The following is a 24,397-nucleotide window of genomic DNA, read 5'->3' as shown; positions in this document are numbered from 1 at the left end:
GCTTTGTCATGTGGATGGGTCCAGGCTTAAATCGAGGAAAAGCTGCTAAATTCGACCTAAATTCATAGTGTAGACCAGGCCTTGGTCTTGCAGACATGCTGACCCATCCATTAGGCACTACACAGACTGTCTGACTTTGTTTATAGTTTGACCTGTGTCCACATTGCAAAAATCACAGGGCTTGAGCCCAAGTCACAATGGGACTCAGGCTCAGACCAACACCACCAGCAGAATCTTAGGACCTGTGTCAGACTGATGTGTGTGTGGACAGAGAGGGACATTGGCTCAAACTTGAGTCAGAGCCGAGGTTTAATGTGCAAAGTAGACATCCCCATACTGTTTTAATTTCTTGTGAAACAAGAACATGTTTCCCAGTTACCAGATACCTAAAGTCAGTAGTCTGTTAGGAACTTCCATATTAAGATGCATCTACCTACCACATCCTCAATTCTTTGCTCCTACAAGCTGGTATGTTAATAGAAGCTATGACAAAGGCCAGTGGTAGAGGGTGGAATCCTAACAATGGTATTGGCCCATTATTAGAAATAGCAGAATTATCAATAATAATGCAGAAAAGGAAGAAGTGTTCAATAAATATTTCTGTTCTGTATTTGGGGAAAAAACAGATGATGTAGGCATATCATATGATAACACTCTTTCCATTCCACAAATATCTCAGGAGGATGTTAAATACAAGCTACTAAAGACAAATATTTTAAAATCAGCAGATCTGAATAACTTGCATCCAGGAGCTGGCTGAGGAGATCCCTGGACCATTAGTGCTGATTTTCAATAAGTCTTGAAGTGCCAGAAGACTGGAAGAAAGTTAATATGCCAATATTTTAAAGAGATAAACAGGATGAGCGATGTAATTATAGGCTTGTCACTCTGACATCAGTCCCAGGGAAGATAATGGAGTAGCTGATATAGGACTCGATTAATAAAGAATTAAAAGAAGGTAACATATTTAAAGCCAATAAACATGCATTATTGAAAAACAGATACCGTCAAACTAATTTGATATCCTTTTTAGATGACATTGCAAGTATGGCTGGTGTCAAAGTCAGACTCAGGACTCACAATTTGTCAGACCACTCTGTTTTATTAGCACAGTGCTCTGCTAATACACCCAGATAATGTGAGTGCCATGCAAGACCCACACTACCTTATTTTATACAGATAAAAAGGGCGCAAACTGAACAAGAGGACAAAGAAAGTAGAACTGAGAAGTTTACCTGAGGCTAGACATACATAGTTAATTTCCTTACTAACTTTTACCAATCTCCAGTTAATGTTCCACCATTAGCTTAAGTGGACTCATTGTTTATGCCTTAATGTTTCTTGTCCTAACACCTGTATTTCAACATTCCTTATTTCTGCTTAAAGCCCTTTTTTTTTCAGCATTTCTTTAATCCATCCTATTTTTACAATATAATTCATTCTACTTTCACACTGGTAAAGGTAATAGTATGGATATAATATACTGTGGAGGCCAAGAATTAATTAATAAAGGTTTGAAGGGATCTTAATGTATGTTAGCTAATTTAGCAGAAGTTAGGATGTGACCCTGCATGCTGTAAGATAATGTGGTACAGAGTGAATTGTGTGAAAAGTCATTACGACCTTGTGAAATACAGTCTTGTTTTTTGTTCTAGTAATGAAGACAAATAAGATAGCGAATAGGCTTATGTATAAACAAATGCAAATGTTTATCTTCAATGTCTCCAAGATTACTAACCATTGTCTGTTACAAAGGTATAAATGATTGTTATGAATTGCTTACTAATTGAGAGAGATCCGTCCGGGACAAGGGGCAACCCAGTTCCTATGACACTCTCTCCCTCTTGTGTTCACTAGAGAAATTAATAAAGTATTTGATTTTGCTGTACCCAAACAAAAAGCGAGAACTTAGTTTTTCTTCGACAATTTGGGGGCTCGTCCGGGATGGCAATGCCCACGGACACACAGACGGCTACTACGGATCGTTCCCCTTCGAACCCCATGGCGCCACAATTGAGGTAAGAGACCTTTTGAAATCTCTATTGGGGTGTCGGAGGAGGACTGTCTGTGGGGGACATCTGTCTCTGCTGGGCTCACGCCATCTGAACTTATTGACTGTGCAGCAGGATCAAATGCAGAGTGGTATTGGGGAGAGGCCCCAATAAGGTTAGTTTATAGCAGTACTGGGAACTGCTGAGTTGGCCAACAGGTAAATGCATAAGGTAATGCATAGGTAAATGCATTAGAATGCACCAGTGCTGAGGGGTTTTTACCGCCTCAAGGGGGGTTGTCATACCGCCTCATGGTATTGGTCCGGACCAGGTAACGATGCATCTTGGTTAAAAAAAAAATTTAAAAAGGTTAAAAAAGGGTTAAAAAGAGAAAAGGAGGCCTTGGTGTGTGTGTATGTGTACACCAGTGTGACTGATCGTTATCGGAAGACGCCCAGAGTACCCTGTGAAGCGGAAGCTAATGATCAGGACTGCTCTAACGCAAGCCCGGTAACTAGTGGATCTTTAGGAGATCCGACCCACGGTGGGCTGACTCAGCTTGGCATAGTCCGGCGAGGAAGCTGCCTGGATCTAGGAGTGTGTGAACCCATCTTCCCTCCCCTTTCCCTTCTGTGTGGGCTACTGACAATCTGATCGTCTTACTGGATGCAATTAGAGTATGCGGCGCCATGTCTCCCAGAGACTAGCCGACGCTCTTTGCTGAAAGGAGGTGTAAGAGGGTCGTAGTTTTCCTTGTGACTCTCTCCTGTGTGAGTACCCTGTAGGGAGATATCCTTAGATTCTGATCCGCTAGCACGGACAGGGAACCCCCCTGAGTTTGTGTGATTGGAAAATGGGGGGGAACAGTCTAAACTTTCTACCTTACCCCCTAAGGGTACCCCTGCATATTACATGTACGTACATTATGGTCCTCAAACCTGCAGGTATTTAAATGATTGGAATCTGTACACGCATGAAAATTCATTTAAACAATGCCCATTAGAAGGTACCTTTGAGTTAGATAAACTTACATACCTCAGAGAAACCCTTAAATCACACGCCTCTGCTGCACAGTGCTAGCAGTTTCTGTCTTGGTGGGAGGAAGCAACAAAGAGACTCCATGAGTCTCGGGTGCGGAGTCTGAAGGACTCCCAAGAAAAATTAAAAACTGAAGTACAGGATTTAAAACTTAAATGTAAGACATCCAAATGTCTTCCTGCCCCAGTGCAGCCCTCTGCTTCTCTTTATCCTCAGTTAGTTAAGCCTGAAAGTGAGGAGGAGACTGCAGAAGACATAGTGGATTTTTTTAGCAGCATTCCACAGCCGCAGCCAGTTCCTCCCCCTGCTCCCCCTTCTCGGAATATGCAGGCAGTGGTAGTATCGCCGCCGCAAGTATCAACTGCACAAGTTATTCATTCTCCTTCTTGGGAAGAATTATCTTCTTCCCTACTGACTGACTCCAGTAGTCCGGTTAACCCTGCCTCTGCTGATAACAATGCCGGCTACTTTCTTAGAAGCACAACACAGGCACTCCAGGCTCCTTTAAGAGACTTGCCTGGGGCTGGAGCTGTAGGGGGGTTAGTTAAGGTACATGCCCCTTGGACACCTGGAGATCTTAGAAACTTGGTGAAAGAATTTCCTAAAATCAGGGAGGAGCCGGTAAAGTTTAGAGAAGAGCTCCAGACAGTGATTCAGTGCTATAATCCATCTTGGGCAGATATTAATCAGCTTTTACGAGCGGTACTGCCAGCTGAAGTTCAGCAACGGTTTAACAGACAGGCAGCTTGGCCTGATGCCGACCCTGGTATTGGGAATGCTTTGACAGAAGCTAGGAACCGTCTCTTGACCTCTATTTCAGAAGTTTGTCCTAAGAAAACAGATTGGACTAAAATTGCAAACTGTAAACAGAATAAGGGAGAATCCCCTGCTGATTATCTTGATAGACTAACGAAGGTCTTTGAACAGCATTCAGGAATTACTAATCCAGCTGATAATGCCAGGGAAGCGGTAGGAGCTGCTTTTGTTCAGGGACTCTTGCCAAAAGTTCAGCAACCATTAAGAACTATTTGTATTGGCTGGCAAACTAAACCCCTTTCAGAATTGGTGACAGTTGCCAATCATTGTACAGCTTGCATAACCAGAAGAAAGAAACTAGTGAAACAAAACTTATGGCTTTACAGTTACAAACTTATCAGCACAGGGGTCGTGGGGGAATGAGAAGAGGACGGGGACGAGGTCGTGGGCGAGGTATGGGAAGGGGTTCCTCATATCCTGCCCAGAGTCCTGCCCCGACTGGGAGCACTGCATGCCACTTTTGTGGACAGGAGGGACACTGGAGAAATGAGTGTCCAAATCGATTAGCTCAAAATCCTACTCAGTTCCCAAATCCTGAAGCGCCTGTTTTTTCCCCACAAGGAACCCCTTACTAGGACAGCCTGAGGGAACGTAACTGCATCATGAATCCTTTAATTCCTATTAATCAAGAAGGCCCATATGTTGATTGTAAAATTGCTGGAAAATCTGTTACTTGTCTTGTGGACACGGGGGCCAGCAGATCTGCTCTGAGATCCTCAGAGTTTCCCTCTGTTCCTTTGTCCGCTTTGTCTGTTAATGCTGTGGGCATTTCAAACTGTCCTGTTTCGCACCCTGTCACAGTACCCCTTGCAGTTTTTCTTGGCCCTTTGGAAGATAAGCATTCCTTTTTGCTTAGTCCTTCTTCTCCTGTGAATCTGCTGGGAAGAGATCTGTTGTGTAAATTGGGGTGTACCATTTATTGTACACCAGATGGCGTATTCTTACAAGTTCCTGATGAGAATACTAACCTGGTGTTGGCCACACTCCATATATCGGAGCCAGCTGCGTCGAAGGCACCTCTCAGCCCTGACCTTGTGCATTTATTGTCACAAGTGCCCCCCCATCTCTGGTCTCGTCATGCAAATGAGGTGGGACAGATTAGAACTGCCGAACTGGTTAAAATTCTTGTTGACCCTGCTAAGATTTTGCCAAGGATTCCACAATACCCACTGCGTCCTGAAGCAGTGGAAGGGATAGCTCCAGTTATAGAATCTTTATTACAACAAGGTATTATTGTTCCCACGATTAGTTCTTGTAATACTCCTATCTTTCCTGTAAAGAAGCCAGGAAGAAACACATATCGGTTTGTACAAGACCTCCGCACGATTAATGCTGTGGTTTTGCCTTCTTTTCCTGTAGTTCCAAATCCAGCTACAATTCTTTCTTGTATTCCTCCGTCAGCCACTTATTTTACTGTTGTGGATTTGTGTTCAGCTTTTTTTTCTATTCCCATTCACCCAGATAGTCAGTATTTGTTTGCCTTTACTTATAAAGGATGTCAGTATACCTGGACCAGGTTACCCCAAGGGTATACTGAGTCTCCATCCCTGTTTTCTCAGATCCTGAAGAAGGATCTGGGTGATGTGGTTTTCCCTGGAAAATCAGTGCTTATACAGTATGTGGATGACCTTTTGCTGGCGTCTTTCTCTTTTGAATCTTGTAAAACTGATACTCTGATACTTTTAACTGCTTTAGCTGCTAAAGGTCACAAAGCATCCCAGGAAAAACTCCAACTGTGTCAACCCAAGGTTCATTATCTTGGTCATGATATTTCTCATGGCACATGTCATTTATCAAACTCTCGTATTTCAGCTATTTTAAATATGCCTAGGCCTGGTACTATTTCTCAAATGCGTACTTTTCTGGGCATGACTGGATACTGCAGACAGTGGATTTTAGGTTATGCAACAGTGATTAAACCCTTGCAGGATCTGACTAAGTCTGGTACCCCTGAGCCACTTCCTTGGCCCCCAGAGGCTGAGAGTGCTTTTGTTGCTATTAAACAGAGACTATCTACTGCTCCGGCCCTGGGACTTCCTGACTATACTAAACCATTTACTCTGTTCTGTCATGAGCGTAATGGGTTTGCTTTGGCTGTACTAACGCAAAAGCACGGAGACAAACACCGTCCAATTGCTTACTACAGCACTGCCCTGGACGCTGTGGTGGTAGGATTTCCCCCTTGTTTACGGGCTGTGGCGGCAGCAGCCCTTTCTGTTCAGGTATCTGCATCTATTGTATTAGGTTCCCCTTTGATTGTGGCAGTTCCACATGCTGTAGCTGCGCTGTTGTTAAGATCTAAGACACAGCATTTATCCACTTCTCGTCTTACCAAATATGAGCTAATTTTGCTTTCTTCATCTCATATTACTTTGGCTCGTTGCGCTGTTCTAAATCCAGCTTCTTTGTTGCCGGGGCCTGAAGATGGAGACCCGCATGATTGTGTATTTGTAACATCTGTTCTTACTCGTCCTAGGGATGATTTACTGGATGTGCCTCTGCAAAATCCTGATCTCCTTTACTTTGTGGATGGGTCGTGTTTGCGAGATTCTAAGGGTAAATTAGTTGCTGGTTATGCTGTCTGTACTACCTGTGCTGTTGTTGAAAGTGCTTTCCTTTCTTCAGTGTTTTCCTCTCAAGTACCTGAACTTGTGGCTTTGACTCGAGCTTGTGTTCTGGCTCGAGATCAAATGGTCACTTATACGGATTCTCGTTATGCTTTTGGAGTAGGTCATGATTTCGGATTGCTTTGGAAATATAGAGGCTTCCTTACATCCACTGGTTCTCCTATTAAGAATGTTTTTTATGTATCTGCTCTTTTGAATGCTCTTTTGTTGCCTAAAGCTATAGCTGTTGTTAAATGTGCTGCTCACAAGACCCCTCATGATGAAGTTACCCGTGGAAATGCTCTGGCTGACTCTGCAGCCAAAGCAGCGGCTCTTTCTGCACCTCAGGCTGCACATTCCTGTGTACTGATAGAGCAGCCTTCACTGGCCTAACTTGAGGATCTGGCAAAGATCCAGGAGGCGGCATCGAGAACTGAGAAGCACTCTTGGAGTGCTGCTGGCTGCATTTTACATTCTGATCATCTTTGGCGTGCCCCGGATGGTCGCCTGGTGGCACCGAAGATGTTATTGCCCTATCTTGCTCGCATATACCATGGAATGGCACACGTGAGCAAAGGGGGGATGGTTGCTGCAGTTACCCGAGATTGGTTTGCACCCATTTTCCCTTCTGTCGCACATTCCTACTGTCAACACTGTGTGATTTGTCAACAACACAACATTGGTAAAGCTGTTAAAGCTAAGCAGGCAGCCCACCCTCCTCCTTGGGGACCTTTTGTAAATATTCAGATTGATTTTATTCAAATGTCTAAATGTTGTGGTTATGAATATGTATTAGTTTTAGTTGATGTATTTACCAATTGGGTTGAAGCTTTTCCCTGCAGGAAAGCAGATGCCAGGACTGTTGTGAAACTTCTGCTTAAGGATTTTGTACCACGTTTTGGCATCCCTGTGAGTATCAACAGTGATCGTGGAACTCACTTTACTGGACAGATTGTAAAGGAGTTATGTGCAGCTTTGCAGATCCAACACAACCTTCACTGCCCTCATCACCCACAATCTGCTGGGACAGTGGAACGCCAGAACGGGATTTTAAAAAATAAACTGGCCAAGATTTGTGCTGAAACAAACTTAAAGTGGCCAGATGCCCTTCCTTTGGCACTGATGAGTATGAGAGCCATTCCCAATAGAAAGACTGGACTCAGCCCTCATGAGATTTTGACAGGACGCCCAATGCGACTACCAACTGCACCCCCACTGACCTTAGCTCAGATGGACATTCATTTGATGGATGACATAATGCTTAAGTATTGTCAGGCACTAATGAAATGTGTTAAGTCTTTTTATACACAGGTGAAGGAAGCCTTACCGAAGGATCCTGTGCAACCTTGCCACTCGTTGGAACCAGGAGACTGGGTCTACATAAAGGTCCATCAACGAAAGACTGCCCTGGCTCCACGCTGGAAAGGCCCTTTCCAAGTCCTGTTGACTACCAACACTGCTGTGAAGTGTCAAGGACTACCTGCCTGGACCCATGCATCGCACTGCAAAAAGACCCCTCCACCTCAGGAAGACACTCCTACTGATGATCAACGTACTCCTTCTTCTAGCCCTGCTGTGCCTGCTGGACAGCGGAAGAAGAGGACAAGGTGACGTGCTGGCAACCTCTCCCTTGTCCTCTGACAGACCTACTGTGCCTTTGGATTTTTCTAACGGAATTCCAACATTACAACCCTCTTCCCCTTATCGTGCTAGACCACAATTGTTTTGGGGGAAGAAAAGAAGATACATTCGTTCTGCAAACACCTCCAGAGTCCAGGGATTCCTGACTAAAAGAGACATTATGAACTGGCCCTGGTGGAAGAAACGCAGCATCGTTTATTGGCAAGGAGGGAACTGTGGGGAGCGTGCTTGGGAATGTGGGGTTGAATGGTGGCTTGGATTTCTTCCAGGGGCAGGGCTCTGTGCTTATGGACAAGTACCCTGGGGATGTACTGCCCTCCCTAATTGGCTTTCAGATGATGACTACCGAAAGCGCCTTGCTACCACAAAGGTTACCCCCACTAGCCCCTCAACCCTGGCCATCACTTCTGTAATTTATCCAGATGTAAACGAAATCGTATATTCTAATGAAATTCATTGGCCCAGACCTTCCCATCTTAGTGATTTATTAGAATATTGCTCAAAGCCTATTTTTTAAAGTTCAACAGCATTCATATGAGAGAACCATTGAGTGGAAAACAAATGGATTAGTGGAAATAGAGATCCATAATATTACTGCAAATCAGCCCCTAGAATTTAAAAATGAAATTGATGGGTTTCATAGTGAAGTAGATATGATGGTTATTCCTGGAATTTGTGCTATGTTACCTGAAAGAGGCCCTTATTGTTATTTGGTTACCCAATTGGTGAATAACAAAACGACTACCCACAGAGTTTGTTCTGCTACAGGAAATTTTACCTGCACTGAGACCATTCCAGTGACTGATAATGTGACCTGTACTTTATTGCAATACACTCCCTCTTATGCTATTAATGTTAATGCCTCTCGGAAATATATGAAGGTCTACAACCAACAGATGTGGTATAGACCTACGCTGAGGGGAAATGTAGCAGAATATCAGTGGACTGTACTTAACACTACACTAGGGACTGTGAAGTTTACATTGCCTTTATCTAGTTTTCAGATCACCTCTACATATCCAAATTGTTCACAAGGGGCTGCCATTAGATTAGCACAACAGAGGGCCTGGGTTATTTCCTCTAGAAAGAAGAGGGATCTGGCCGGATCCTTGTGGGATGGGGCCAATTCTGCAGCTGCTGTTTGGAATATTTTTAAGACCCAGGAACATGATGAGAAATTGGGCCAATTAGAGAAGGCCACCGGCCTGATTTCAGGGGCACAGCTGACCCAAGTGCAAACTGGAGTGGGTGAGTTACATGTCATTTCCGCCCTTAGTTCTATGACCCAGAATTTATTGAGAGAGATGGTACTGAATATCACTGAGGCTGGGAAGGATTTCCTGAATGACCAGCTGATGGCCATTCGGAATGATCTAGTGCACCAAGCTTGGCCCACTGCCCTTACAGACACGTCAGGAGTACCATCTGATCTGTGCCCATGGAGACATACTTGGAGACTTTCTGGATGGAAGTGTGGACGTTCACAGTGCTCCTTCCAAGTATATGGACCGGTTAAGGGGGTGTGGGCTCCCACATACCGAATCCTGCCGGGTCCATGGGGAGGATGCATGTGGGATTGGGTGCTTCACCGAGATATCTGGGAAGTGAGACCACCTGATTCTCCTAATCGATTTTTAGTTAGTGCTCCTGGGATTACAGCTGATATTTGGATGGGGTTAGGGAATTTATGGACATTTTGGCCGTTAGAACCACCACAGCTTCAGTGTATACGGAAACTGGAGCCAGGGGAAGTTGTCACTGTTTATGACAATATTTGCTGGGAGGGTAGAGGTCAAGGAACTACCCTTACAGGACACCCACTTTTTCAGGCTAATGATAGCTGTGTGTACGTTAATACCACCACATTACAAGATATACATATTAATCTTACCACTGCTGCAGGCAATCATATCATTTACTGGCCTGCAGATAGACTGTTGCATGTAGCTCTTAGATTTCAGGTATATTTTAATTGGACTAGAATAGTACCTGATCGGTTTCAGAATTTGCTTTCATTGTTGCCAGAGGTTCGCAGGATCTCTGAGTTGCAAGGGCAAATTTACATGCTTCAGAATATATATCATGCTGAAAAGAATGCCTTTCATACAGCTTATAGAGTGTCTACTTTATGTACTAAGTATGATGTATTGTGCTTTGTTACCAAAACTGTACGACAACCCCATTATTTTATTCCTATGGGGATGTTATTGTTTGTAGTGTTGTTAGTTGGTGTGGGATTATGTTATTGTTGTTGTTGTTGTAATAGACGTAATGATGGTAATAATACTTTTCATGTTCATACTAATCATGCATTGTCATTACATCCCATGAAAACCCCTGGGGTTGACATGTCTCCTGTAGACTCTGAAATCCATGGTTTAATGCAAATTGAGATTTGAGGTATTTGTTGTACTAGAAGTACAAAAGGGGGGAGTGTGGAGGCCAAGAATTAATTAATAAAGGTTTGAAGGGATCTTAATGTATGTTAGCTAATTTAGCAGAAGTTAGGATGTGACCCTGCATGCTGTAAGATAATGTGGTACAGAGTGAATTGTGTGAAAAGTCATTACGACCTTGTGAAATACAGTCTTGTTTTTTGTTCTAGTAATGAAGACAAATAAGATAGCGAATAGGCTTATGTATAAACAAATGCAAATGTTTATCTTCAATGTCTCCAAGATTACTAACCATTGTCTGTTACAAAGGTATAAATGATTGTTATGAATTGCTTACTAATTGAGAGAGATCCGTCCGGGACAAGGGGCAACCCAGTTCCTATGACACTCTCTCCCTCTTGTGTTCACTAGAGAAATTAATAAAGTATTTGATTTTGCTGTACCCAAACAAAAAGCGAGAACTTAGTTTTTCTTCGACAATACTTAGACTTCCGTACGGCCTTTGACTTGGCAACACATGACATTTTGATTAAAAACTAGAAAGATAAAATTAATATTGCACACATTAAAGGGATAAAAAATGGCTGATAGATCTCAAAATGTAATTGTAAATGGGGAATCATCTTTGAATGGGTGTGTTTCTAGTGGGGTCCCGCAGGGATGGGTTCTTGGCACTCTACTATTACTTTTTATTAATGATGTGGAAGAAAACACAAAATCACCACAGATAAAGTTTGCAGATGACAAAACATGGAAAAGTAGTAAATAATTAAGAGTATATGTCACTTTTCCAAGCAATATGGATCACTTAGTATGCTGGGTGCATAGGTGCTGACTCTGGGGGTTCTGTGAGGCTGGAGCACCCCCACGGAATCATTAGCGGGTGCTCTGCACCCACCAGCAGCCAAGCTCCCCCACTGCCTCCTCCTCCCCTGAGCACGCCACATCTCCACTCCTCCCCCTCCCAGCGCTTCCCACCTGCTGCCTAACAGCTGTTTGGTGCTGCTTTGGACTTTCTGGGAGGGAGGGGGAGGAGTGGGGATGTGGCGCGCTCAGTGAAGGAGGCAATAAAGAGGTGGGGCCAGAGCAGGGACTTGGGGGAAGGAGGTGGAATTGGGGCAGGGCAAGGGTGGTGTAGGGGCGGGTAGGGGCGGGGCCAGGGGCAGGTCGATAACCCATGGGGCAGAGGAGAAGTCGGCACCTATGGGCCTGGGCACAAGCAAACAATATGAATTTTAATATGGCTAGATGTAAATGTATACATCCAGGAACAAAGAATATAGGTCATACATACAGGATAGTGAACACTATCCTGGGAAGCAGTGATTCTGAAAAAGATGTGGGGATGGTGGTGAATAATCAGATGAACATGAGCTCTCAGTGTGATGCTGTGGCCAAAAAGTCTAATGTAAACCTTGAATATGTAGACAGTGGAATCATAGAATCTCAGGGTTGGAAGGGACCTCAGGAGGTCATCTAGTCCAACCCCCAATCTCAAGTAACAAAGAAGGCATGTAACAGGATGATCTGATGGATAGGTAAAAATGGCAAAAACTGTATGACCCTTTCATAGGCTGACCATATATTTCAGAGGTTGGCAAACTTTGGCTCCCAGCACGTCGGGGTAAGCTGCTAGCGGGCCGGGACGTATTTATCTGGAGCATTTACTGCACTGAGCCCCTCAGCTCCCAGTGATTGGGAAGTCCCAAGATTGGGATGCTGATAAAGGTTGTTGTAAGCCAGACAAATGCTTGTTGGGCCACCAGAGACAAAGTGAAGGTGGTGCCCTTGCAAAGAAGTGCTGTCAATGGGGCTATTTGGCCTGAAAATCCAGAGATGAAGTGCCTATAAAAGTTAGTGAACTACAGGAAACATTGAAGTCCCTTGATGTATTTTGGAGGGCACACAGGTGTGTACCACCACTACCTTCATAGACTCATAGAATTTAAGGTCAGAAGGGACCATTATGATCATCTAGTCTGACCTCCTGCACAATGCAGGCCACAGAATCTCACCCACCCACTCCTGTAACAAAACCCTAACCTGTGTCTGAGTTATTGAAGTCCCCAAATTGTGGTTTGAAGACCTCAAGCTGCAGCGAATCCTCCAGCAAGTGACCCGTGCCCCATGCTGCAGAGGAAGGCGAAAAACCTCCAGGGCCTCTGCCAATCTGCCCTAGAGGAAAATTCCTTCCCGACCCCAAATATGGCTATCAGTTAAACTTTAAGCATGTGGGCAAGACTCACCTGCCAGCACCCAGGAAAGAATTCTCTGTAGTAACTCAGATCTCACCTCATCTAACATCCCATCACAGACCACTGGGCATACTTACCTGCTGATAATCAAAGATCAGTTGACAAATTAAATTGCCAAAATTAGGCTATCCCATCGTATTGTCCCCTCCATAAACTTATCAAGCTTAGTCTTAAAGCCAGATATGTCTTTTGCCCCCACTACTCCCCTTGGAAGGCTATTCCAGAATTTCACTCCTCTAATGGTTAGAAACCTTCCTCTAATTTGAAGTCTAAACTTCCTAGTGTCCAGTTTATATCCATTTGTTCTTGTGTCTTCATTGGTACTAAGCTTAAATAATTCCTCTCCCTCCCTGATATTTATTCCTCTGATATATTTATAAAGAGCAATCATATCCCCCCTCAACCTTCTTTTGGTTAGGCTAAACAAGACAAGCTCTTTGAGTCTCCTTTCATAAGATAGGTTTTCCATTCCTCAGATCATCCTAGTAGCCCTTCTCTGTACCTGTTCCAGTTTGAATTCATCCTTCTTAAACATGGGACACCAGAATTGCACACAGTATTCCAGATGAGGTCTCATCAGTGCTTTGTATAATGCTACTAACACCTTTTTATCTTTGCTGGAAATACCTCGCCTGATGCATCCTAAAATCGCATTAGCTTTTTTTACAGCCATATCACATTGGCGGCTCATAGTGATCAACCAATACTCTGAGATCCTTCTCCTCCTCTGTTACTTCCAACTGATGTGTCCCCAATTTATAACTAAAATTCTTGTTATTACTCCCTAAATGCAAGACCTTGCACTTTTCACTATTAAATTTCATCCTATTACTATAGTTTACAAGGTCATCCAGATCTTCCTGTATGATATCCCGGTCCTTCTCTGTGTTAGCAATACCTCCCAGCTTTGTGTCATCCGCAAACTTTATTAGCACATTCCCACTTTTTGTGCCAAGGTCAGTAATAAAAAGATTAAATAAGATTGGTCCCAAAACCAATCCCTGAGGAACTCCACTAGTAACCTCCTTCCAGCCTGACAATTCCACTTTCAGTACGACATGTTGTAGTCTCCCCTTTAATCAGTTCTTTATCCACCTTTCAATTTTCATATTGATCCCCATCTTTTCCAATTTAACTAATAATTCCCCATGTGGTTTGGTGCTGCTTTGGACTAGATTTCAGTAAGTATCAAATGCCTTACTGAAATCGAGGTAAATTAGATCCACTGCATTTCCTTTATCTAAAAAATCTGTTACCTTCTCAAAGAAGGAGATCAGGTTGGTTTGGTATGATCTACCTTTTGTAAAACCATGTTGTAATTTGTCCCAATTAGCATTGACCTCAATGTCCTTAACTACTTTCTCCTTCAAATTTTTTTCCGAGACCCTACATACTATAGATGTCAAACTAACAGGCCTATAGTTACTCGGATCACTTTTTTTCCCTTTCTTAAAAATAGGAACTATGTTAGCAATTCTCCAGTCGTACGGTACAACCCCTGAGTTTACTGATTCATTAAAAATTCTTGCTAATGGGCTTTCAATTTCATGTGCCATAGGGTCCATTCAGAGGCCATTTGGGGGCAGGATGTAGCCCAAGGACTCCAGGGTGTTGGTCAAAGCTTCATTTTTTCCAGCTTTGTGTACAGGCCATGCTGTGGGAGTCATTCTAGGACTGACCAGACTTGCTGGGTGTGCTGCTTAGGATCCTTGGGGAAAATGAGGATATCATCCAATGTCATGGAAGACCTCACTCACAAAGTGCTGGAATGTTTCAGGGTATTTGAGGCCAAATGGCATGATCAGGTATTCGTAGTGGCTGAACTGGATTCGAAAAGCTGTCTTCCACTCATTCCCAGCTCAGATCTGAATAAGGTTGTTGGCCTCTCTCAGGTCAAGCTTTGTGGCTACTTGGGCTGATCATGCACGGTCCAGTAGCTCTGGGATAAGTGGGAATGGGTATCTATTCCTGATGGTAACCTGAAGGAGGGCCCAGAATCCATGCATAGGCACAGGGTTCCATCTTTCTTTTTAACAAACAGGAGTGGGGCCCAGACAGGAGAGATGGATGGTCCTATAAAGCCCTTGGCCAGGTCCTCCTAGAGATGGGAGCACAGTGCAGCCAGCTTGGGTTCCGACATTGCATATATGTGGTTAAATGGTACCCTGGCTCCTGATAGCAGCGCAATCCTATTTCTTGAAGGACATCGCTGTAGTTTCTGTACTTGGGGGAAAATGATAGAGTCAACTCTCTTCGTGGCCCCATCTAAGCCACTGTTAAAGCCTGGGGTGCATGTCTGGGTTCTGGGGTTCAATAGACATTGCACGTAGGTGGACTTGCTGGCAGAATTTGGAGCAGAAGCTAACCTGGTGCTCATGCTAAAGGATGTGTGGATCATAAGCCACCAGCCATGAAATACCAAAGATTATGGGGAAGTGTGGTGAGAAGATCATCCAAACTGGAGGACCTCCTGATGGTCCCGAATGGCAACTTCCAGAGGCAGCATCTCTTGAGTCATTATGACAGAAGCAAGCCATTTATACTTTCCACTAGATCGGGATAGTCCTTGGTTGAACTGGAATACCCAGGCCTTGAGCAGTATCAGCATCTATGAAGTTGTCCACTGCCCCAGAATTCAGCAGTGTCCACTATGGTGAAATTCAGTAGGGGTCCCCTGGTACACAGAGGCAGACCTGGACCTTGAAGCACAGGGAACTCTCACCATGCCTGAGACATGCCTCGGTGAGGAGGAGGGGGCATTATCTCAGGGTTTTACCAGGCTCTACTGGGACCTGGACATGGTTGTTTCCCAAACTGCATCATTCTAGAGCTCTAGATGACAGTTGGCAAGAGCATGGCCAGATCCACAACAATACAAATAACCTCTGGTGGTGATAATGCTTTTTCCTCAGGGTTCCACACAGAGGCAGGCACTATCCATCCGCATGAGTTCAGGGTCCACGTTGGAGTCAGGTATTGAGGGGCACTGGCCAGCTAGTAAGACAGACCCCTTCCTTTCCTCACATTGTTAGCAGAGCCTATTGTTGATACATATGACTAGGTCAATGAAGGCATCGAGTTTGGTTGGGTCCTCCACATGGGCTAGTTCACCCTTAGCCTCCCCACATAGCCCCCACCAGAACTGGTAGGATTGGGCTTCTTTGTTACACTCAGTGTCGGAGACTAGACGTCAAAAGTGGGTGGTGTAGGAAGAGGACAGTCCCTGCTCATGCTGGTGTTTTCACAGGGATGCCTTTGCCAAGTAGGCACAGTGGGCATTGTCAAATATGGAAAAAAACGTTTAGAGGAAGGCATCCCAGTTTGATAGCATCAGGCTCGCTGATTTGAGTATGGGTGAGGCCCAGTCCAACACATCTCCCATCAGGAAGCTAATAATGGATCCTAATTTTGCTTGATCAGTGAAGTAGGACTAGAGGTGGAACAGAAACAGCAAGCAGCAATGGTTCACAACACCCCTGAATTTTTGGTAGTCCCCATTTAAACATTCTGGGAAGGGGTCTGGGGACTAGGTCCAGGTATGTGGCTGCAGCACATACCTGTAGTCCACCATTCTCATCCTGCAGCCAGGCTGCCTGCTCTAGTTGTCTGTGGCATGCTGTGCCAGCTGGGCCTGTAGTGCCATGTTTTCCTCATGGAGCTGGGTGGCTTGTCTGTGCAGAACTTGGTTCTCTGTTGTAAACTGATGTTTGGGCTCAAAGTGTGGGGAGCTCCTCCTGGGAGTAGTCAGCCCATTCAGGCAGCCCTAATACCTTTTGGGATAGGCTGGGCATGGAGTGGCCTGCTGCCTCTATGTTCCCCCCAGGATAGGCCTACACTATTGGCTAGGGTGGTCTAGGCAGACCTGCACAAAGGTTAGTGAATAGTGCACACAAACCCTGGAGCCCCCTATAGAGTTCTATTCCTTATCCACTGACCACTCAGAAATACCAGGCCCAAAGGAACCATACACACCAGCTTGTAAGGTTCAACTCAGGACCATCACTGTGCTTAATGCACTGACATATTTATAGTGAAAATAAGAATGTTTGTCAAATGATTAGAGATTCAGGAGACAGTGAGTAAAGAAATGGAGGGTGGGGCATGGCAAAAATCATTACATGTCTTCTAGGTGTTCTCCTGTCTAAAGAAGTTTCTTCTCACCCAAAAAGTCCTTTTCAGTATTTTCAAGGAAGGCTGGCTCAGATGTCGTTTTCATGAATGCAAACGTGCTGTCAGTTTACTTCCTAGGATGAAAGAGTGTGCTAGAAATACTCTCAAAGTTTATTGTCTTCACTCAGACAGGATCATCTTTCATGGCTTGTTTTTTCCTGTAGATTTCACTATAGTAAATGGGCATTGATTCTGTCAGTTTACAATACTTAATTTACATCTCTGAGGTAGGTAAATAAACATCTCGTGTTGATAGTTAGTCTGGGCAATAAATACATGAACCACCATTGTAGAGTCCTTCTGTGGTTGTTTGAAGGCCAGAAGAGGGGGTTCAGGAAAGATTTTTCAGTATGGGATCCCCATTGAGTATGGGTTGTAGTTTGATGATATCCTGTATGTGTTCCAGTGTGGGGTGATAAGTGACAACTAGGGGTAAGTGGTCAGAAGGAGTTTTATTTCTGTACTGAAGCAGGTTCTCTTGGGGTATATGGGCGGCTGGTTCCAGGATGTCATCTACTTCTCTGGCGGAGTGTCCTTGTTTGGTGAAGACGATGTTGAGAGTGTCAAGGTATATATCCTGGACTTTCTCCTTACAGTATACTTTTAGTATCTGAATGCCTGGCTGTAGATAACCGATTTCTTTGTGTGTTTGGGGTGGTTACTGGATCTGTGAAAATAGGTGTGGTGATCTATGGATTTCTTATGTATATAGTTGGGTGTCGAGTTCCATTGTTGAAGCTGATCATGGTGTCCAGGAAATTTATTCCCTTTTGGAATCACAGGAAGTTGATGCTAGTTCCAGATATTCTGCTGACAGTCAGAATACAACTTGGGAGGGGGAGGGAATGTGGTATGTATAAAGCAACAAAATAGAAGACAAGAATTCTTGATTCTATTACAGTTTTTGCCATACATTTCTCGTATCACCCTAAACTAGTCAACTTCCATTACCACATCCGTAAAATAGGGATAATGAGTCTTGTCTAACTCATTATCTTTATGCTTAGAATCATAGAATCTCAGGGTTGGAAGGGACCTCAGGAGGTCATCTAGTCCAACCCCCTGCTCAAAGCAGGACCAAACCCAACTAAATCATCCCAGCCAGGGCTTTGTCAAGCCTGACCTTAAAAACCTCTAAGGAAGGAGATTCCACCATCTCCCTAGGTAACCCATTCCAGTTCTTCACCACCCTACTAGTGAAAAAGTTTTTCCTAATGCCCAACCTAAACCTCCCCCTCTGCAACTTGAGACCGTTACTCCTTGTTCTGTCATCTTCTACCACTGAGAACAGTCTAGATCCATCCTCTTTGTGACCCCCTTTCAGGTAGTTGAAAGCAGCTATCAAATCCCCCCTCATTCTTCTCTTCTGCAGACTAAACAATCCCAGTTCCCTCAGCCTTTCCTCATAAGTCATGTGCTCCAGCCCCCTAATCATTTTTGTTGCCCTCCGCTGGACTCTCTCCAATTTATCCACATCCTTCTTGTAGTGTGGGGCCCAAAACTGGACACAGTACTCCAAATGAGGCCTCACCAGTGCTGAATAGAGGGGAATGATCACGTCCCTCGATCTGCTGGAAATGCCCCTACTTATACAACCCAAAATGCCATTAGCCTTCTTGGCAACAAGGGCACACTGTTGACTCATATTCAGCTTTTCGTCCACCGTAACCCCTAGGTCCTTTTCTGCAGAACTGCTGCCCAGCCATTCGGTCCCTAGTCTGTAGCAGTGCATGGGATTCTTCCATCCTAAGTGCAGGGCTCTGCACTTGTCCTTGTTGAACCTCATCAGATTTCTTTTGGCCCAATCCTCTAATTTGTCATTTACAAACACTAATGCTTAATTCATTAGTGTTTGTAAAGTTTTTGAGATTAACCACTCTCATCCCTAGAGCTTGTCCCTGCAGAACAGAGGTGCTGTAGCATAGGTGTTAAGGTGCTCACAGGATAATACCATCCAATAAGTGAAGTTTCAGAAGTAAGTAGGAGGGGCAGGGGGATGCTTGTTTATAAAAATGATAATTTCTGTTTCTTAGAAACAGAACTGCACAGTGGGGTAGAGCAGAAGGATGGCTCAGTAGGTGGGGGGCTAGTCTGAGAAGAAGGTTCCTCTAGGATGCTGGAAAAGTCTCGGGGCAAATTTTAAATCTTAAATGGATCTATCCTCATAGCAAAATAGGGGAAGTATTATTGTCCCACTTTTACAGATGGGAACTTATGCACAGAAGGTCAGACTTTTAAAGGAATTTAGGTACCTAAAACTGCAGAGATACCTAGTGGGATTTTCAGAAGTGCCTTAAATTATCGGGAGTTAAGGCAGTTAATGCCTTTAAAAATCTGTCCCTCAGTGCCAAAGTTCCCATCTGTAAAAAGGGGGATGATAATACTTCCCCCTCACAAGGATGGCTGAGGATAGTTCCATTAAAGATTGTGAGGCCGTCACACAATAGTGATGGAGGACATAAGTTTTCACTTTAAGAAGTGAGGTTTTTTAATCACGAAATAAATCTGTTAGTCTTTAAGGTGCCACAGGACTCCTTGTGTGGTTGGTTTGGGTTGGGTTTTTTTGTTTGTTTTGTTTTGTTTTGTTTTGTTTTGTTTTGAGGACACAAGTATCTAAAATAGATTATATTTCCCAAGGTAACATTTTCAAAAGTGCTTAAGTGACTTTGGCACCTAAGCCCATTGACTTTCAATAAAATTTCAGCACTAAGTCACTTAAGCACTTTTGAAAAATGTTACCAACTATACTGGTTGTATTCTTCATTTTCATATTCAATTCAATGAAAATCTTCATTTGCTTAATTTACTTGAAACTGCCATACAATTTGCAGTTTGCCATGGAATTCATCGCCTGAGTGCCCCAGGAAATTGGGTCTGGTCCTGCAGAATTTGTCCAATGTGTAGCAGAGTACACAGGGTACTGAACTCCAGTAGTACAGGTCAGTGGAAACTCACGTTGACGCTCTTCATCATTCTACTGAACAGCTGCAAATACTAAATGAACATATCAATTATTCATGAATTCAGGGTTACGAATGTTCCTTGTAAAACATTGATTAGATGTAAATATTTAATAGCTGCCCCGAGAAACACATTCTTTAGACATTTAAACTACAGTTGGATGAATAAACACCAATGTCTATATAAAGGGCTCACAATTAAATGATAGTAGGAAGTATTCTCACAAGGATAGATGATAAGACCAACCAGATGGTTGGGAAGATTGGTTGGTTGATTTATTATGATCATCAGTTTATCATGTGTGATAAACTCAGGACAGACAGTTGCAAGGGGGGGTAGGAGTCTGTCCCAGAGGGTTAAAAGGCCCTCCTCCTTATCAACTGAGAGACAACTACAGGTCAATCAGGTTCAGCTGAGAAAGGGTTACCAAGGTAGCAAATTAGAATCAGCTGAGGGGGAGCTACCTGAAGGTAATTAGGACCAGGTGATTCCAACTTGGGGCTGCCTGAGACCTTTTTAAACTCCTTCCTGGGAGGAAGGAGCGGGGGAAGCAGAGAGAGAGAGAAGGAGCCTGGCTGCCAGGAGTGTTGGAGCAGCAAGCCTCCCCAGGAGGAGCGGCAGTACACTCTCCCACAAGACAGGAAAAAATTACTTTAAATAAGGCTGGTTGGAAGACAGGGAACAGACTTCCCCTGAGTCCTAAGGGGGACTGCAATTACCCAAGCCTGCCTCCCCAGGGCTAAAAACAGCAGAGGCTGGGGAGACTGAGAAGGTACTTTGCCACACGTGGTGTCAGGGGTGGGATTGGAGCGAGACTTCGTGGCAAACCGTCTCGTGGCCGGGTAAAGCACCCCAAAAAATAATATTAAAAAATGGAAGATGTAGTGAAGGCATTGGTGCAGGCCACTGCGGCCCAACAAGAAGCTACTAGGGTGCAGATGGCTGCCCAGCAGGGGGCAGTGCGAATGCAGCAGGAGACAAATCAACTCCTGATGAGCCGGGCAGCTCAGGATCGAGCCACCTTGCATGAGGTTTTGAACCAGCTAAAGGCCCTGACCACCCTAATGCACGGCCCCCATGGGACTCGGCCCCTGCACGCAAGCCGCTACTTACAGAAGATGACGATGGATGATGACGTGGAGGCATATCTCCTTGCATTTGAGAGGACGGCCTGGTGGGAGGCCTGGCCCCAAGACCAGTGGGCCAGTATCCTGGCACCTTTTCTGTGTGGGGAGGCACAGAAAGCATATTTTGATATGACAACAGAAGCAGCTTCAGATTACTCCCAGCTAAAGGCGGAGATCCTGGCGAGGTCTGGCGTGACGACAGCTATAAGGGCGCAGAGGTTCCATGAGTGGAAATACCGAGCCAACAAAGCCCCAAGGTCCCAGCTGTTCAACCTGATCCATCTGGCCCGGAAGTGGCTATGCCCCGAGACCCGCCGGCCGGAGGAAGTCGTGGAAACCATAGTTGTGGACAGGTACATGAGAGGGCTACTGCCCGACATACGAGGATGGGTCAGTCAGAACGATCCCTTCTCCTATGATGAGCTAGTTGTCCTCGTAGAGAGACGTCTAGCAGCACAGGAACTCTCTCGGACCACTGGGGAAGGGAGGCGCCAGGATAGGAGACACGTCTATGTACCAAGGGCCCAAGTTGCCGTAGCTCCAGGCCAAACTATGGCAGGGAAGAAGGAGGACGAAGAGCGGCCAGAGTACTCGGAGGGACTTGGGGACTGGGAGAGAAAGACTCGGGGGGTAAGGCCTCACAGCCCAAAAAATAAGGGGCTGCCCCGAGGAGGGTACCGATGCTATGCATGTGGAGAGATAGGGCATATAGCTGCCCAATGCCCAAACCTAGAGAAGCCCATGCAATGTGACCTGGGAAATCTAGAAGAGCCATGTGACCTGATAAGTCTAGTAGGGGTAGCGATGGTCCCTCATAGATATACTAGGCAAGTTAAAATGAATGGTATAAAGACCACCGTGTTAGTAGACTCCGGAAGTGCAGTCACATTGGTCTCGGGAAAGCTGGTCGGGTATGATCAACTATCCCGGGCCAAGCGCACAGGAATATCCTGTGTCCATGGGGATGTCAATTACTACCCGACCACCCCGGTGAAAATAGAGGTCCGAGGAAACCCCACGAAGGTGAGGGTGGGGGTGGTCCCGAAACTCCCCTACCCAGTCCTCATAGGACGAGACTTCCCAGGGTTTGACGGTCTACTTCCTGGAGAGGAGTCAGAAGAAGATAACACCCCAGAGAGCAATGGGGTGGACTCAATAGTTAGCAACCCCCCAGCCTTCCAAGAATTTGCCCAGGATTTATTCTCGCCTCCTGGGAAGACCAGGAAGACTCGGCGAGAAAGGAGGGCAGATAAGAGGAGGGGAACGAGAATCTTGACCCAGAACCAGAAGCCTATACTCGTAGGGGAGAGAGTTCGCCCGACTGACAAGGGGACCAGGCAAGAGGTTGGGGAGCCGGTAGCCGGGCCCAGTTCCCCAGGGACCTCCTGTGAGGGGGAGGGGGAAATAGAACCCCCTGAGTTTGGGCAAATTGGACCTTTGTTAGAGAATTTTGGACAGGATCAGGCCAATGATCCAGTATACCAGAACATTCACAAGGAAGTAGTTGAGGTGAATGGGGTCCCTGTGGAAGGGAGAGCCAAGGGCCCAGGGCCGTATTATATGATCAAGAAGGATCTGCTGTACAGAGTAGTCCGTATCCAAGAGCAAGTCGTGGAACAGCTCCTAGTACCACAGAAACATCAGAGGGGCATGATGGAGCTAGCCCACAGCCATCTGTTCGGGGGACATCTAGGGGTAGATAAAACCCTGGATCTGATTCTGCAGAGGTTTTTTTGGCCTGGAATATATGCGGCGGTCCAACGATATTGTGCCTCCTGTCCGGAATGCCAGTTACGTGGGCCCCGACCACGCTTAAGGGCACCGTTGGTACCTCTCCCGATTATTGAAGTCCCCTTTGAACGAATAGCTATGGACCTACTAGGGCCGTTAGAAAAATCAGCCCGAGGCGATCAGCACATACTGGTGGTGCTAGATTATGCCACCCGATACCCCGAGGCCATTCCCCTACGGAACACTACGTCCAAGACCATAGCTAAAGAATTAATCCAAATTTTTGCTAGAGTGGGAATACCCAAAGAGATCCTGATGGATCAAGGAACTCCATTTATGTCTAAATTAATGAAGGATCTATGTGCAATGCTCCACATACGGACCCTAAGGACATCAGTCTATCATCCGCAAACCAATGGCCTCATCGAGCGTTTTAATAGGACATTGAAGAATATGATACGAAAGGTGGTGAGTCGGGATGGGAGGGACTGGGACACCCTGCTGAAACCTTGGCAAGACAGAGGAGCTCATGTGGTCACTATAGGGTCGCCTCCTCCCAAGAGCAACCTGCCTGGCCAAGTGGGAATATCCCCAGAATTGACCCCTGACCAACGAGCGGAGGTGATCAACATGATCGAACGCAACCAGGACATGTTCTCAGAAAAGCCAGGCAGGACTACTGAGGTTCACCATCACATCCACACAGACCCTGGAGTGAAGGTGAATGTCAAGCCTTACCGGATCCCGGAGGCGAAAAGAGAAGAGATCAAGACAGAGGTCAGGAAAATGTTGAAGTTAGGGGTCATTGAAGAGTCTCATAGCCAATGGTCAAGCCCCATGGTCCTAGTACCTAAACCGGATGGCAGTATGAGGTTTTGCAATGACTTCTGGAAACTGAATGAGGTGTCCCAATTTGATGCGTATCCTATACCCCAGATAGATGAGCTAATTGATCGACTGGGGAAGGCACGATTTTTGTCCACCCTTGACCTGACTAAGGGTTATTGGCAAATTCCCTTGGCCAAGGCCGACAAAGAGAAGACGGCCTTTTCAACACCAGACGGACTGTATCAATACACTGTCCTCCCGTTTGGCTTACATGGGGTTCCCGCGACCTTCCAACGGCTCATGGACAAACTGTTGCGCCCACATGGCAGGTATGCGGCCACCTATCTCGATGACGTCATTATACATAGTCCGGATTGGGAGACGCACTTGGGGAAGGTGGAAGCAGTCCTGGACACCTTGAAGAAGGCGGGGCTGACTGCAAATCCCTCCAAATGCGCAATTGGGCTAGCAGAAGCCAAATATCTTGGGTATATAGTGGGGAGAGGTGTGGTGAAGCCCCAACTCAACAAGTTAGAGGCAATACAGAATTGGCCCCGACCTGTCCGGAAGAAATAGGTCAGAGCATTCCTGGGGCTGGTGGGGTACTACAGGCGGTTCATCCCCCACTTCGCCACCAGGGCATGCCCGCTAACGGACCAAACGAAAGCCCGTGGCCCGGACATAGTGAGATGGTCTAGCGCGGCTGAGAAGGCTTTTGCAGATCTGCGGACCGCGCTCTGCACCGACCCAGTGCTGGTAGCTCCAGACTGGGAGAAGGAGTTTATCTTGCAGACGGATGCCTCTGAGGTTGGGTTGGGAGCGGTGCTTTCACAACTG

Source organism: Mauremys reevesii, linkage group 2 (assembly GCF_016161935.1).
Source record: "Mauremys reevesii isolate NIE-2019 linkage group 2, ASM1616193v1, whole genome shotgun sequence".
In the NCBI taxonomy this organism is placed as follows: domain Eukaryota; kingdom Metazoa; phylum Chordata; order Testudines; family Geoemydidae; genus Mauremys; species Mauremys reevesii.
This window is presented reverse-complemented; position numbering follows the sequence as displayed.